Genomic DNA, 16,151 nt, shown 5'->3' with positions numbered 1-16,151 from the left:
TTTTTTTTTTTTTTTTAAACACCTCTGCCTACTGTTGTTTTGACCTCCTCCCCCCGCTACTACCACTTTCTTTCTTCGGGGGGGGGGAGGTCCTTACTACACCACCTACACACACCCGGGCCCCCCTACTGTTGTTTTGACCCCCCCTCCACTTCCTCAGGGTTTCTTACTACACCATCTAAACACCCGGGCAACGCTGAGAAATCCCGCTAGTTTAAATGAAAACTATTAGTTCTTAAAATTACAACAGATTTATATTAAAGATATTTGATGGAAGTGATACATTAAAAAGAATACTTACAGTTATATTTAATAGCCAGTGGATAGACAGCTAATTTTTTGAATTGTATATATGCATGTACAAATATATTAAGAAACAAGACAGGAAAAAAAAAAAGGAAAAAAAAAAAAGGAAAAAAAAAAGGAAAAAAAAATAACCTTTTTATTTTTTATACCTTTAAGCTATTTGATCCATAAAACGTTTGAATGTTTTTTCCCTCATTTGTACAAGTCAATACATTTTTTTTTCCTGCTCCTACTCTCCTTCTGAAAAGGTTTTACCTGGAAGCCCATTGACCCAGTTTGAGAACACAGAAGAAAAATAAAAAGGGATGATTTCCTTTGATATTTAAAAAAAAAAAAAAAAATGTTCTTTTTGTCATTTACATATTATAATCTTTCTTATAAACCACAAAACACAGAATTATGTATGTGAATGTTACTAACCACACAAACACGCACGCACACACACACACTGCAAGAAAAGAGTCACTGATGCAAGATAAACACACTTATACAACAAACATAAAAGGAAAACATCTAAACATTATTCTTCAAACATAAAGCAAGCACATAAAGGTAGAGCAAGAATTTTTTTTTTGTTTGTAAATATTAGATACAGCCACAGCCATAACCAGCAGCATTAACCATAAGTGGTTTGAACCTGTTTCCCCTGAAGGAGGAAGTGCTTAGGGAACACCAAATTCACAAGCGGTCCCCAGTATCATTTATATCCCAGCTAAAGGAGGTGACGACATTAGATTTTTGCAGTTCTTATAGAGAGATATCGACATCCTAAATACAGAGTGCCTGGCATTCCCAAATGGTCACCTATCTGGTACTAACCAGACTCAACGTTGCTTAACTTCAGTGATTTAATGAGAACTAGTGTGTCAATGTGATTATACCATATTAGAGATGTATCTTTTAGTCTTGGGACGATTAATCAGAATTGAGAAATTGTAAACTTTTTGAGGTATCGGAATCGGAGAAAATTGTGCCTACTTTCTGATGCCAAAAACGATTCTTGTTATTGTTTATTATTTGGTTTGTTTTTGTTTGAAACTTAATTTTCCATTACTGCCACAAAAGATAAACAAATGGTAAATAATGGTTTTAAGCTACAAACAAAATTAAAATGTACAGATCACCCACACAAGCATATTTTTTTACGTTCACAAAAATATATCAGATAGATTTTTATGGTAATCTAAAGAAAAACAACTCTGTAGATTAATATTTAGTGATTTTGAAAGAATCGGAATCGGCAAAAATTTTGGAATCGTCCTGTCAATAGTATCTATACATCTGTTAATAATGCAGATTCGGTTCCGGTTTGGAGTCCAAACTATTCGATTAATGTACTATTATTGTATTATCTTTTAATGCTCAATTAAAAGGTGGAAGGAAAGTAGTGTAGTATGTTTTCTGTTGTAATGAGACCATCCTGTTAAGCATTATCCCCTCCTTTGGGGAGGAGAAGGAGTGTCGTATATGTTCATTCATCATATCATCCTGTCAGACATTACTTCCTTGGAGGTAGTGAGGTGGCCATATTGTAGTATCTGTTTTGTAGTCATAAAATATCCTTCCGGGAATTACATTCTCCTTTTTAGGTAGTGAAAAGTAGTGATTTATTAACAAAAATATGCAGCCTCTGGTCATTTATTTTTGCTAGTACTACTACTAAAACTGAATCTTGCTAGTGTCCATTCACAATGGACAACACGAGTGTTTTATGATATAATCCATTAAAACAGAGACGGGAAATGACTGCACAGTAAATGTACTATGCACGAAAATGCAATTTTTTTCCCCCAGTGATATACTGAAAATAAAGCAAAAATGGTGGTCACGTGATCTTTTTTATTCAATTTTATCATTTTGTTCTAGCTGGTGATGGGGCATCCTACCAGATACCAGACATTCACCCGCTATCTCATACATTCCAACCAAGATATTTTTTCAGATTCTAACTGTCCCTTTAAGTACAATTGTTTGCATCTCTGCTGCACTTGGTTCACCGGGTATATTTGTCAGATAGATTTTGAAATTGTTCTTAATGAACTTGGTAGCTCCTGGAATGATACAGAGCTTCCTAATATTCCAGTTTCTTTTAATGCCGTACATGAGATCTTGGGTTTTTATTATCTTTTCCCTCTCAGCATCATCGAGGACACTAAATTCTACTAAGGTTGCTTTTTTTTTTTCTTTGTCCCATATCACTGTGTCAGGTTTAATAGTTCTGTTTTATAGGTACATATCTGTAGAAATTGTATAGTCATAGTGGATGGTGTATAACTTATTTCCAACTGTTCGTTCTGGTAGATGTTCCCAAGGCTTGCTGTTATATTCGATATTCAAATTTTTACAGATAGTTCAGTGGAAATATTTACATTCGATCAAGTCGCATTGTACAGCAACCGTCCTCCAATCAGAACCTTACAGCTGGATTTCAGGTGGGTCACACTACTCCCATGTGGCAGTATTTGCACTTATGCACAGACTTACGCCAGCCCACCAAAATGGGTCTTCAGAATTTGAAATTATTTTTGGCACCCAAAATTATATTTATGTTTTTGATCCGATTACTAAGCATAAAATAATCAGAATTTTAACATTTCGCTGAGGCATGACAAGGTATGATATTATGTGCAGCTAGCGCCTCTCTTTTTCAAAGCTAGCGGAACAAGATATGATATTATGTGCAGCTAGCGCCTCTCTTTTTCAAAGCTAGCACATATATACACACCAACAAAAGCATCACACACACACACACATAATGCCTACTTAAGTCACTTACTTTCTCACTGTCACAAAACAACATGTAGACATTTGTTGCCTTCAAAACATTCTACAACTAGAATTCAACTTTTCTAACAGTTTACTCACAAAATCTGAACTCCAATCTCTGGTCCCCCATCACCAATCTTTCACGAAAAACACCCGTCTAGCTGAATCCACTGTGAAAAATTTCCCACTCTTTATCTGTGCCTAAATCAAAACGTGGATTCCATGAACAAAGCTTCTTTCTTAGAACTGCACGCCTGTGGAACTGTTCCATCTGCCTGCTTCTCACCTGACTACAACTTGGATGTCTTCAAGTCCAATGTTAACAAATTCCTAATGAACCGCCCCCTTAAGTAAACACTTCATCAAATCTCCACACTAACGTACTGTACTTGCAATAACCCTTATCCCTGAGTGGCTTCCAGGCCTTGATAAGTGGTGACCACCGTGTAAAAAAAAAAAAAAAAAAAAAAAAGTAACTTTTAACCAATATAAATTGATACTGGTCATCATAAAATACGAATAAATATCATATTTTAATACAGAACAGAGGCATGTGCATGCGAGTAATGTTTTTTTTTTCTAAACAGTTCACTTCTTATAAGTAAAAAAAAAAAAAAAAATAATACCGAGATGAAAACCGAAACAAAAACCTAAAGACACTGAGTATGATAACAATTATACCAATCTGACACGCCATTTACAAAGCGTTTTCAAAAAAATCTTATTGTTAACAAAGAAGCTGTCATGTTTCTCGACCACACATGCGCAGTCATGAAACAGTTAACAAACAGATAAAAATGTGACGACCACCCCACCCACGTATCAATTTGCTAATTTTGACCCCTGAGCACACTTTTTTCTGGATGAAAACTGAGTAAAAAGGTTTCCACATGTTTAAATACCCTATCTACCAAATTTCAAGTCTGTAGATCAAAAATTCGTTGGGTATATAGGTTGAGAAGTGTCCTGATGCACACACCCACACACATATTCTCACTTTTATAGATATACTAGATAAATGATAAATATATTAGTCCATCTGGCATTGTGTGGTCATAAAATACACTTAAATATGATATTTTAATTCATGCAGGTTTAAAACTTATTATTTTAGAGCCAATATTCAGTTGATTATTATATTGCACCCAATATATATTAGTGACTTCAAAAGTTAAAATAAATAAATGACTTGGTTGCCACCAGCTAAAATTGAAACCAGAATATGTAGCTCTTTATTATCATCTGAACTAAACATGTATGCATATCCAAACTTAAAAAATTAAGGTCATTAAGCATATGAATGTATATTTGCGCATGCATATACATTACACATTTAATTGACTTATGCTTGCCAAGTTCTATTTTTTTAATTCAATTTTGACCCCAGAGCAGTTTTTTCTTTTTTTTTTACACAAGCTAGAAACCATATTGAATACATTATTCTACAATTACAAATACTTCAAGTCCACATACTAAAACTTGACAGAGTAGATGGTAGAGACTGCACCTCACAGATAAACAACATCACTTTTATATATAAACATATTCGTTAAATGTTTTATCCCTTATTCAGCCTTAATGTTTTTATCCATTTATAACATTTTAACAGTCAACATGGATATTAGCACATTTAAAAAATGCAAATATTGTGTATCCAAGCTAAGATCAACAACACTAGTATAGAGATACGCATATTGTTATATAGATTAACAAACAAGTCTAACAAAGCATTGTTACTATTAAGCGCGTTGAGTCTTCGTTTTCTCATTTCTGCATCTTTTGAGATTTATTATTTTGCAAGCTCATCTAGAACATTATTTCAATTACTTTTTCAGTCAAGTTTGCTTGAGTATCCACACCGCTTGACCAATAGTCACATCCACATCACTTGAACAATAGTCACCAAACTGAACTGAAATATTGGTCATGACCTAACTTTGAACTGATTTAATTCTCGGATATCTAGATCAAATGTCAACGTCCCAGAAAAGGCAAAAGCACAATTTTGGCGATAACTTCAGTTCTGTTTATTTAAGATTGCAATTTTAATGGAATTTCAGCCCCACCCCACCACCCCCAAAAAATGAAAAAAAAAAAAAAAAAAAAAAAAAAAAATGGAAAACCCCCCCAAAAAAAATTTTGATAACCATGAAAATTTTCAGCCTGGTTAGAAAAATAATTTTTGAGCTATCAGCATTTCCATGGCATAACTTCCAGAATATTTCATATAATACAGAAGTGAGATACAGATAAGACTCTGGCTCATCATTATGTTAAGCGTAGGTATGTGATTTCATGATTGATTATTATATATTAAGCGTGAGTTAATCACTGTTTCATCAATATCTTTTCTTTTTTTTTTTTCATTTAACTTCAAAGTTCTCAGAAATCAAGGATGCTCCTTTCCTGGGGCTAACACTTGATTGCTATATGAGATACATAAATTTTCAAATATTCCATTAAACTTCTCCTTACCTTAAATGCTCAATTAATAAAGAAATTTAGAACATAATTTTCTTCTACCCAATTGACCATTCAAATATGTTATAGTATATATTTCTTGTGGTTTCTTGATCTCACTGGATTCAAAGACAAGAATTCATCTAATTTGGTGGAGTGTCTAGTTTTCTGCCGTTACTTGAGGTAAGATCACTTGGAGAAGGTGCACCATTCCCTGATAAAGCCAGTGTGGGTTAACCATACCAAGGAAATCCTATTTGGGCCATGAATACTGTGTGATTTTGAATATTTGGTCAGGGTTTACTTGTAAGGAAAACTATCTCTATGCCAGGTCTTCCTGACAAACCCCTGTACAGAGAGACCTTGTAAACTCAGGGATAGTATCTAGTAAGCATCCAAGTTCTTTTTCCTCTATAACAACACAAAGTACATGCTTAAAATATAACAATCTTTTATAGAAAAAAAAAAATATATATATTTCTGCTCTATAAATTCATTATTTATGTGAAGCTGAAATGTATTGATTAGGTGGAGTGACTTATGTTCTGGCTGTTAAAACAAGTTTAATCCTTACTGGATATTCAACTTTTTTTGTCGGCCTTGTACCAAACTAGGGATAATTCCATTGTTCTCTTTCCACAGAAACAACAAAAAGACATCTCAGAATGGTCAGTTGTATCCCATGTCTTTCAGGTGAGAGAATGAGAAAGTTCTCACCTGTGCAAGATTCAAGAAACAGGTGAAGCATAAAATTATGGGAAACAGAGAGAGGCTAAGCAGGTTAAAGCTGGATCAAAGTTGAGAGAATTCCCAAGCTCTTTGGACTATAAGGATTGTTCGATTGACACCTGGGATATTGAGGAGAAAGAGAAGGAGAAAAACAAAGAAATAAGGTAAAGAGAAGCTGGAGTCAGTTTAAAAGCAAGTAGGTTAAAAATTTGTTTAGTGACTGGATCCTTTCGTCAATATAAGAAAAAGATGTAATGGATGCACACTTTCGTTTAAATGAGGGATTAATATAATCATTATTGATGGGTTATTTTTTATATTTGATTTCTAATTTGTAATATGTATGTATGGACAATGAAATTTGGGGAAATGAGTATGAATGCAGAGGAAAGGAGAAAATGGGTATGGGCACAGAGGGGATGAGACGGAGGGAAAGGAAAAAATGGGGATAGGGAGGAAATAGGTAGGAAGAAGAGAAGTGGATAGGAGATGAGGAGGATAAAGAAAAGTGGATAGGAGATGAGGAGGATAAAGATAAGAGGATAGGAGATGAGGAGGATAAAGATAAGAGGATAGGAGATGAGGAGGATAAAGATAAGAGGATAGGAGATGAGGAGGATAAAGATAAGAGGATAGGAGATGAGGAGGATAAAGATAAGAGGATAGGAGATGAGGAGGATAAAGAAAAGAGGATAGGAGATGAGGAGGATAAAGAAAAGTGGATAGGAGATGAGGAGGATAAAGAAAAGAGGATAGGAGATGAGGAGGATAAAGAAAAGAGGATAGGAGATGAGGAGGATAAAGAAAAGAGGATAGGAGATGAGGAGGATAAAGAAAAGAGGATAGGAGATGAGGAGGATAAAGAAAAGAGGATAGGAGACGAGGAGGATAAAGAAAAGAGGATAGGAGATGAGGAGGATAAAGAAAAGAGGATAGGAGATGAGGAGGATAAAGAAAAGTGGATAGGAGATGAGGAGGATAAAGAAAAGTGGATAGGAGATGAGGAGGATAAAGAAAAGTGGATAGGAGATGAGGAGGATAAAGAAAAGTGGATAGGAGATGAGGAGGATAAAGAAAAGTGGATAGGAGATGAGGAGGATAAAGAAAAGTGGATAGGAGATGAGGAGGATAAAGAAAAGTGGATAGGAGATGAGGAGGATAAAGAAAAGTGGATAGGAGATGAGGAGGATAAAGAAAAGTGGATAGGAGATGAGGAGGATAAAGAAAAGTGGATAGGAGATGAGGAGGATAAAGAAAAGTGGATAGGAGATGAGGAGGATAAAGAAAAGTGGATAGGAGATGAGGAGGATAAAGAAAAGTGGATAGGAGATGAGGAGGATAAAGAAAAGTGGATAGGAGATGAGGAGGATAAAGAAAAGTGGATAGGAGATGAGGAGGATAAAGAAAAGTGGATAGGAGATGAGGAGGATAAAGAAAAGTGGATAGGAGATGAGGAGGATAAAGAAAAGTGGATAGGAGATGAGGAGGATAAAGAAAAGTGGATAGGAGATGAGGAGGATAAAGAAAAGTGGATAGGAGATGAGGAGGATAAAGAAAAGTGGATAGGAGATGAGGAGGAGGAGGAGGAGGAGGAGGAGGAGAAAAAAGTGGATAGGAGATGAGGAGGAGGAGGAGGAGGAGAAAAAGTGGATAGGAGATGAGGAGGAGAAAAAAGTGGATAGGAGATGAGGAGGAGAAAAAAGTGGATAGGAGATGAGGAGGAGAAAAAAGTGGATAGGAGATGAGGAGGAGAAAAAAGTGGATAGGAGATGAGGAGGAGAAAAAAGTGGATAGGAGATGAGGAGGAGAAAAAAGTGGATAGGAGATGAGGAGGAGAAAAAAGTGGATAGGAGATGAGGAGGAGAAAAAAGTGGATAGGAGATGAGGAGGAGAAAAAAGTGGATAGGAGATGAGGAGGAGAAAAAAGTGGATAGGAGATGAGGAGGAGAAAAAAGTGGATAGGAGATGAGGAGGAGAAAAAAGTGGATAGGAGATGAGGAGGAGAAAAAAGTGGATAGGAGATGAGGAGGAGAAAAAAGTGGATAGGAGATGAGGAGGAGAAAAAAGTGGATAGGAGATGAGGAGGAGAAAAAAGTGGATAGGAGATGAGGAGGAGAAAAAAGTGGATAGGAGATGAGGAGGAGAAAAAAGTGGATAGGAGATGAGGAGAAAAAAGTGGATAGGAGATGAGGAGAAAAAAGTGGATAGGAGATGAGGAGGAGGAGAAAAAAGTGGATAGGAGATGAGGAGGAGGAGGAGAAAAAAGTGGATAGGAGATGAGGAGGAGGAGGAGAAAAAAGTGGATAGGAGATGAGGAGGAGGAGGAGAAAAAAGTGGATAGGAGATGAGGAGGAGGAGGAGAAAAAAGTGGATAGGAGATGAGGAGGAGGAGGAGAAAAAAGTGGATAGGAGATGAGGAGGAGGAGGAGGAGGAGGAGAAAAAAGTGGATAGGAGATGAGGAGGAGGAGGAGAAAAAAGCGGATAGGAGATGAGGAGGAGGAGGAGAAAAAAGTGGATAGGAGATGAGAAGGAGAAAAAAGTGGATAGGAGATGAGGAGGAGGAGGAGAAAAAAGTGGATAGGAGATGAGGAGGAGGAGGAGAAAAAAGTGGATAGGAGATGAGGAGGAGGAGAAAAAAGTGGATAAGAGAGGAGGAGAAAAAAGTGGATAAGAGAGGAGGAGAAAAAAGTGGATAAGAGAGGAGGAGAAAAAAGTGGATAAGAGAGGAGGAGAAAAAAGTGGATAAGAGAGGAGGAGAAAAAGTGGATAAGAGAGGAGGAGAAAAAGTGGATAAGAGAGGAGGAGAAAAAATTGGATAAGAGAGGAGGAGGAGAAATAGAAATGGATAAGAGGCAACAAAAGAGGGGAGAAAAAAAGAGGAAACATCAAAAGTGGGAGAGTTGAAAAAGCAAAGATAAAGTGGCAGAAAAAAAAAAGAATTGATGAAAAAAGAAAATGGAGAAGTTTAAGTAAAAATAAATGAGTAAAAAGGAAATAAAATTTTATTGAAAATTAAAAAAAAAAAAATAATCCATAATTCTTTTGAGGAATGTTATCCTCAAAAGAATGGATGCACAAATTATGATGCTTCATCTGAAAGGATTCACTCCTTCCCCCCTCCCCCCTCAAAAAAAAAAAAAAAGAAAAGAATCCGAAGAGAGAGAGAGAGAGAGAGAGAAATTAGACAGTAACCAGCTCATAATGATTAAACCAAAATTTACTAACATTGTTTTTTTTATACAAATGATGAAAAACTGCCAAATAGAAACCAAGAATTTTTTTTACCTTCTGTTTTTTTTTTTTTTTGATTCCACAAATGGAAAAGACAACACTTTTTTCCTTGTTATGGTAGTCCGTTACTTGTATCGCGTTTCAGTATCCAAGTCCACAGAATGATGAATCATTCAAACAGAAAGTATTCAGATATCCAAACTGGTAAACTGTAATGAAAAAAAAAAAATTTAAAAACTAAATATTGTTATACATCATTAAATTTAAAAATGGAAAAGCAATAATATTTTAGTTTGATTCAACCAAAGATTGAAAGGGAGAGGAAAAATACCTATGTTATTGAATAACTCAGAGGTTAAGAAATAAGGCTCAAGATCTATATGTTCTGGTTTCAATTCTAGTCGATGGTACCCAAGTCTTTTTTTTTTATTTTATTTATCTTTTTTTTTTTTTTAAATCACTACTATATATTGGGTACATTATAATAATCGATAGAAATTTAATTTTATAATAATAAATACGAAATCTGCATGAATAAAAATATCATATTAAAGTGTATTTTATGACCAGACAACACCGAGCGACCTGCTAATATAAATATATATTGAATGACATATTCTGAATGATTAGTTCAGTGTGATTAAAGCACAAAGCAAATCTTTATATGTACAGAATTCTTTTGGATCTGATGAAATCAGTGGAGATAGAAATAAAGTTATTATCAAGTATATTTGGAACTTATTTTTTAATCCTGTACCCACGCATTGTTAATCTTGTTGAGTAGAGCGCTGTCGTTAAATGTCACCTGCAGGTTAATTAGCATAATGCCAAGTTCTTTGCAAATAAACAAATCTAGCACTTTAAAAATGGTGGTCAATGTTTATATTGAGACAGTGTACACATCAATTACAAACACCAATACCATAGCCGTTGCTGATGGTTTATAGATTTGATTCGTACAACAAAGATTTTTCTGTATAATTTTTTAAGAGTAATTCTAAATTATCTACTGAATTTTATGTTGACATTTGAAGGTATAAACACTCGAATTTCTTCAGATGTTTTTTTTCTTCGTTAAAAAAAAAAAAAAAAAATTGCTCCATTAAACTTTTATTATTTAAATAATTTGACTTTGCTAACTTTATTACAAAAAAAAAAAAAAAAAAAAAAGTTGAAGACATTTTTTACTCAGTAATCAGCGTTGGAAGATTACCGGTGAAGAAAAAATGGAAAAAAAAAATCGCCAAAAGATAAGCGTTTTATTATTTCTAGTCGTCACTTTGAAAAAAAAAAAAAAAAAAAAAAAAAAAAATCACTCGCAAATGAGACTGTTTCATTCGCAATGTAAAGCTTTGGTAAGTCTATCGAGTTGTTTTAGGTATACAGTATTATAAGAGTATATAATAATAAAAACCTTTAAATAAATACTCACGCATATAGAAGGTGCGACATAAGTAACGCATTTTATTTAAGTGAAATTAAAATTAAAGCCTTTTTGATTATTCTTTATTTTTTCGACCATGAATGTATTTAAAAAAAAAAAAATAAAATTAGAAGGGCGTTACTTATAACACTGTATATTGGACACAGTGAAAGAAGACGGCTGGTAACAAATTTTTCATTTTTTTAAATTTTTTTTATCGGAAATTATTGATCATTTCCCAAAATAGGTCAGGCTGAGAATTTCTCAGTAATCTCATAAATTTGACCTGGATCTAATTATCAGTAAGAGTCGATGTAGCACTGATTATCCTTGAAATTAGTGAAATTCACAGACTGACATTTAACCTGAATCTACTCATCACTTGCCTTATGCATTTCGTCAGAAGCTAATCAATTTGGACATATGGTAAATATAAGGGAGGGATGAAGAAAGAATTGGGAAGTATAGATGGGAAATGGCAGAGAAAGAGAGAAAGAAAATATCTCTTGTGTCCCCAGACAATCTAATGGGATAAAAATGATGCAATTTAACCGGGTGTCATTAAAACAATATTCAATCCATGAAAAGGGGGACAAAAAAAGAGGAAATTCACCAGACATTGGCAAAAGGGAGCAAGGTGTGTGTGTTGGGGGGGGGAATAAAGGTCAATTTGATACCAGTGACAAAGCAGTTGTATTAATTACCATTTTAGAACATTCAATCAAAAAGGAATTTTGGTTATTCAAATTTTTTTTTCCAAATATAAATGCATTCAAATCAAGGCCATACCTATAACATAGCAAAAATAGTGGAAAAAAATAGGGGGACATATTTTGAAAGCTGGTTTATCTTTTTTTTTTTTTTTTAGGTTTACGGCTACTTTTTGATTGTATTTGAAAGATTAAAACCTAAAATTAATTTCCAAAAGGAAAAAAATATTAGTACAGGTGAAAAAAAAGAAAAAAGTTATAATGAAAAATGTTTTCACGGCGACATTTGGAAGCTGACAAATTCAGCTAATTTTTTTAAGTTAAATAAATTCATTATAAAAATCCTTTGAAAGATAAATATTAGTTTTCTGGGTCTATTTCATAGATAAGTAGTGAAGTTCTAAGATATTGAATTCAATAAAATTATAAAAAGCACCTAGTTTGTACAAAAAATGGTTTAATTAGCCCCCCCCCCCAAGAGAGAGATTCTAGCTTCAATAAGCATAAACAAATGAAGTAAGCGATGATTCTACAGAAAACCAAAATGTCAGAAAGTTTAAAGGCTGTCTGAAAATGACATCAGCTAGTTGAAAGAGTGCTGTTTTCTCCCCTCCCCCAGTTGTACATCCGTACATTTTTATCATGAACGTTTGTATAATTTTTACTATTTTTTAATTTAATTATTTTTCTGCCGAAATCTACTACTGAAGCCAAGCTTGTGGGCGGCAGTCACTCTAGGCAGGTTGAACGGCCTAGCTCCATACGGAGCAAAGGAGAAAGTCTCAAGAGAATAACAAATTTATAAGCAGTTCCCAGTCACAAGCATAAGCGAAGAATACAAGCTAAAGAGTTGTTTTTTTTGTTTGTTTGTTTTATAATGCATTGTTTTAAGAAATCTTTTTAAGAATCTATCAATCAAAAGCGGATATTTAAGGTCAATTTCTGATAACCTTTTTTTTTTCTTCTAAATCCTCACTGACTAGGCTGTATCCAATGTCATTAATAATAACAGGTCAAAGTATCTAACATTTCTGATGTTCAAATTGAGACAAGGTTTCCAGTTAATCAGCAGATATATTTTCAGCTGATAACATTTCATTCTCATTACACAGAGAAAATTCTGAAAAGGAATTCTAACTAATCAAATTTATTTCAGATGAGATTCTATATTATTTTATAAATTATAGTTGGATTATAAGTTTATTAGTATATTTAAAAAAAAAAAAAAAAAAAAAAAAGCCATAATTGAATTTTATTGGATATTTTTTTTTCACTATAAATAAATTACGGAGTAGAATGAAAAATCGTCGCCCTAGTAAAGACGATATGATTCTATTTCCGTTCGAGGAAAATTGTTTTTTTTAGTTTGTTTGTTTCTTTTTTTGTTGCAGGCCATCTATTAGTTGGCCATTTGTGTACAAATCCCAAGAGCAATAAGAGCATTCTATCATATCTGAAAGTGGTACAATGTTCAATGAGCAAGATTTGAGATGCGCTGCTGTACAACTGCTCTCTACCGATCCAAGTTATGACAACAGAACCATTACCAGCACCCTCAAAATGCAAATCCAGACGGTTCAATGCTTGAGGGCACAGCTCAATGAAGTTTCTGGCCATGGTTATGGTCTTTTGCGTGGTTCCAAGTGAGAGCCACATCATGCCACCTCACATCTTCGAAGTCAGCTTGAAAGTTAACACCAAAGTGTATCTGAATGTGATGAAGAATGTGGTGATCCTCTGGTGCAATCAGGTGGTCACTGGCAAACCCTAGGTGTGGCAGCAGGACTCGGCATCAGCCCACAAGTCGAAAGAGACCAAGGCTTCAGGAGTGTTACAATTTTGTACCCTTCTCTCACTGCCCTTTCCTTCTCCACCAACCTGAACCTTCTAAACTACTTCGTTTGGTCATACGTCAAGAACATCAACAACATGATCAAAGCTAGCCTGATCGCCGCCATCCACCAAGTATTCGCCAAGCTCCACCCGGCGCAGGCTTCCAATTTCGGACTCATATAGAGGTAGTGATTAAGACTGAAGGTGGTTACATTGAATAGTTGTCAGCTCTAATCAAGTTACCTGAATTGAGTTTTTTTTTTTTCAATAAAATTTTTAAAGTAAAGCTGCAGTGTTCTTTTCTTTAGGGTGATAATTTTATCGTTCCACCCCGTATAACTGTAGTTCATACTGTTATAGTTTAGGAAACCAAATCAGTTTTCTATTTTGTAAACGTTTCAATCCATTCAATGCTGCATACATTTTTCACCCTCTCCAACTAAAAATAAAACTTTATAAAATGCACAAAAAAAATAATAAAAACAGTAGTATGGTATTAAGGGCTGGAAGCACAAAAAGACAAGATTTCTCATTCAATCCCGGGCAATGTGGAGTGTTCTTGCTAGTATATTTTATGTACTAAAATACCTGTCTTGGATCGGATAAAATTAATTCTCTGAGCAGAACAGTTTTGCAATACTTGTGTCCTCTTATAGAGAGATTAAAAACAACACATAATGAATGATATTAAACCTTATACCTAGAATCCTTGAAAAGACATTTTTCACTCAGTAATGAGCTTTGAAGGATTATCAGTGGAAAAAAAAAAAAAAAAAAAAAAAAACAATTGCCAAAGGATAAGCGTTTTATTATTTCTAGTCATCACTTAGAAAATCACTCACAAATGCGACTGTTTCACTCGCAATGTAAAACCCTGGTAAATCTGTTCAGTTGCTTTAGGTATACGTTCTTATAAGAGCCTATAATAATAAAAATCATGAAATAAATAAATACACACATACATATGCCTAGAATCCTTATTCTATTTTTTAATCAAAATCTATTACATGATTTTATTCCATAAAATAAAACAAAAAAGACATTTTTAAATTTTAGACATCAGCGATCTTCAAAAGAAATTGCAACTCAGGTAATCTTCTGTATATTAATACGATAGCGTGTGTTATTTTGTGTGTCATGCTTACATCTTTTCTTTTTTTTTTTTCGAGTGACTTGTTTAATTGTTATGACCTTCCATTTCTTGTAATATATAATTTTATCAAGAATTCTTCATAAGTTTTGGTTTCGGTATAAGCTGATATGGATATATTTATTTATTTTGGAAATCACAACTTTATAATATGTAAGAATTAATAGAAAATTGGCTATAATAATGTATACAAACTCTCCATATATTAAATTATATTTAAGCGTATTTTACAACCAGGCTATGCCGGACGTCCCTGCTAGCTTAGATAAATACTTTTGCAGTTTTAACAAAAGAGCTACAAAAGGCGTCTCCATTTCTGCTGACCATCCACAAAATGCCAACATCAGTATATTACATATGAAACAGTCCGCTATGGAATTTCCACAGGTCCCGCTAGTACTTAACGTCTAACAACTATGGATCAAATTTGATGCAAATCTAATATATTTTAATTTTCAAATGGAAGAAACTCTTTAAAGTGAGCCAAAGAAACAAATTCATGGAATATTCATTAATTGATGTCTAATACCTATTGTTAAAATTTCAACAAAAACCAGAGGCATTACCTGAATTTTTACAAAGGGCTTCCACCCTACTTTCACAAAACTAACTTAAACTAAAAGTAACCCATATTATTTACCTTTACACCTAGTAATGGTGTTCTAAAATTTATAATGATCGGTTAATTAGTTTAGGATGTTTACATAGAAATATATAAACATACACAGACCTAGCTTTATATAAATACATTTGCCTATCCATGTATGTTCATCTTGGCAAAAAAATTGATTTTTATCTAAAAAAAAAAAAACAAAAAAAAACAAGGCATCTTAGAAAAAAATAAAACTATAATTCTTTAGTATTTAAGGAGAAAATACTTAAATCTGTGGGTTATGTATTTGTAATGTTTAACAATTTTAAAAAATTGTTAAACCAAAGATGCGAGATATCTATAAAGTGTAACCACAGGAATATAAAATGGAGTTTCTTATTCAATTCTGAACACTACCACTATTTCAAACTGCAATGTACGTTTGAAATAATTTTTTTTTTTTATTCATACTAACATTTCAGGATACATATGTGTATACTATTTACATTTTTTATCGGAATATAAAAATCTTATTAATTTTCAATGTTTGATTGTTTTTTGGGTTTTTTTTTTTTGTTTTTGAAAATAGTAGCATCTATGATTTTTATCAGACCAGATATTCTAGTAACATTAAAAGTAAAATAATATAGAGATGTTACACAAGAGCATAACGCTATTATTCAATCAATTTCAGGAGTAATGAACTTAACCAGAGACTATAAATAGTTACATCTTAACATTGATGTAGTGATTCGTGGCAGTTATGGCCCCAGAAGCACGAGGTGTACTTCTGTAACATACTTTTGCTAATACACATTTTGTTAATTATACCATCGTGCTTGTCTTGGTTACCAGAAAAAGAAATATAGTCCATAGAGGATATGACGAGTAAGATGGGTTGGGAAAAAGCTACATTCGTTCGCTAGTTTAAGAGTAATTGGCAAACAAGT

At 33.7% G+C, this 16,151-nt stretch overlaps 1 protein-coding gene across 3 annotated transcripts in view; it reads right to left on the bottom strand.

The window, feature by feature from the left end:
* LOC145297558 (uncharacterized) overlaps positions 1-16,151 on the bottom strand; it is a 653,359-nt gene that overhangs the window by 580,484 nt on the left and 56,724 nt on the right. For all 3 annotated transcript variants that reach the window (XM_080143565.1, XM_080143566.1, XM_080143564.1), the window contains exon 2: positions 9,548-9,702. The gene's annotated coding sequence lies outside the window, so the exon portion shown is untranslated. The remainder of the gene's footprint in view (positions 1-9,547; positions 9,703-16,151) is intronic.

The sequence above is a fragment of the Euprymna scolopes genome, chromosome 18 (assembly GCF_053919585.1).
Source record: "Euprymna scolopes isolate OS-2025 chromosome 18, ASM5391958v1, whole genome shotgun sequence".
NCBI classification, from domain to species: Eukaryota; Metazoa; Mollusca; class Cephalopoda; order Sepiida; family Sepiolidae; genus Euprymna; species Euprymna scolopes.
Note: the sequence above shows the minus strand (reverse complement) of the source record. Positions and strands in the feature narration are given on the sequence as shown.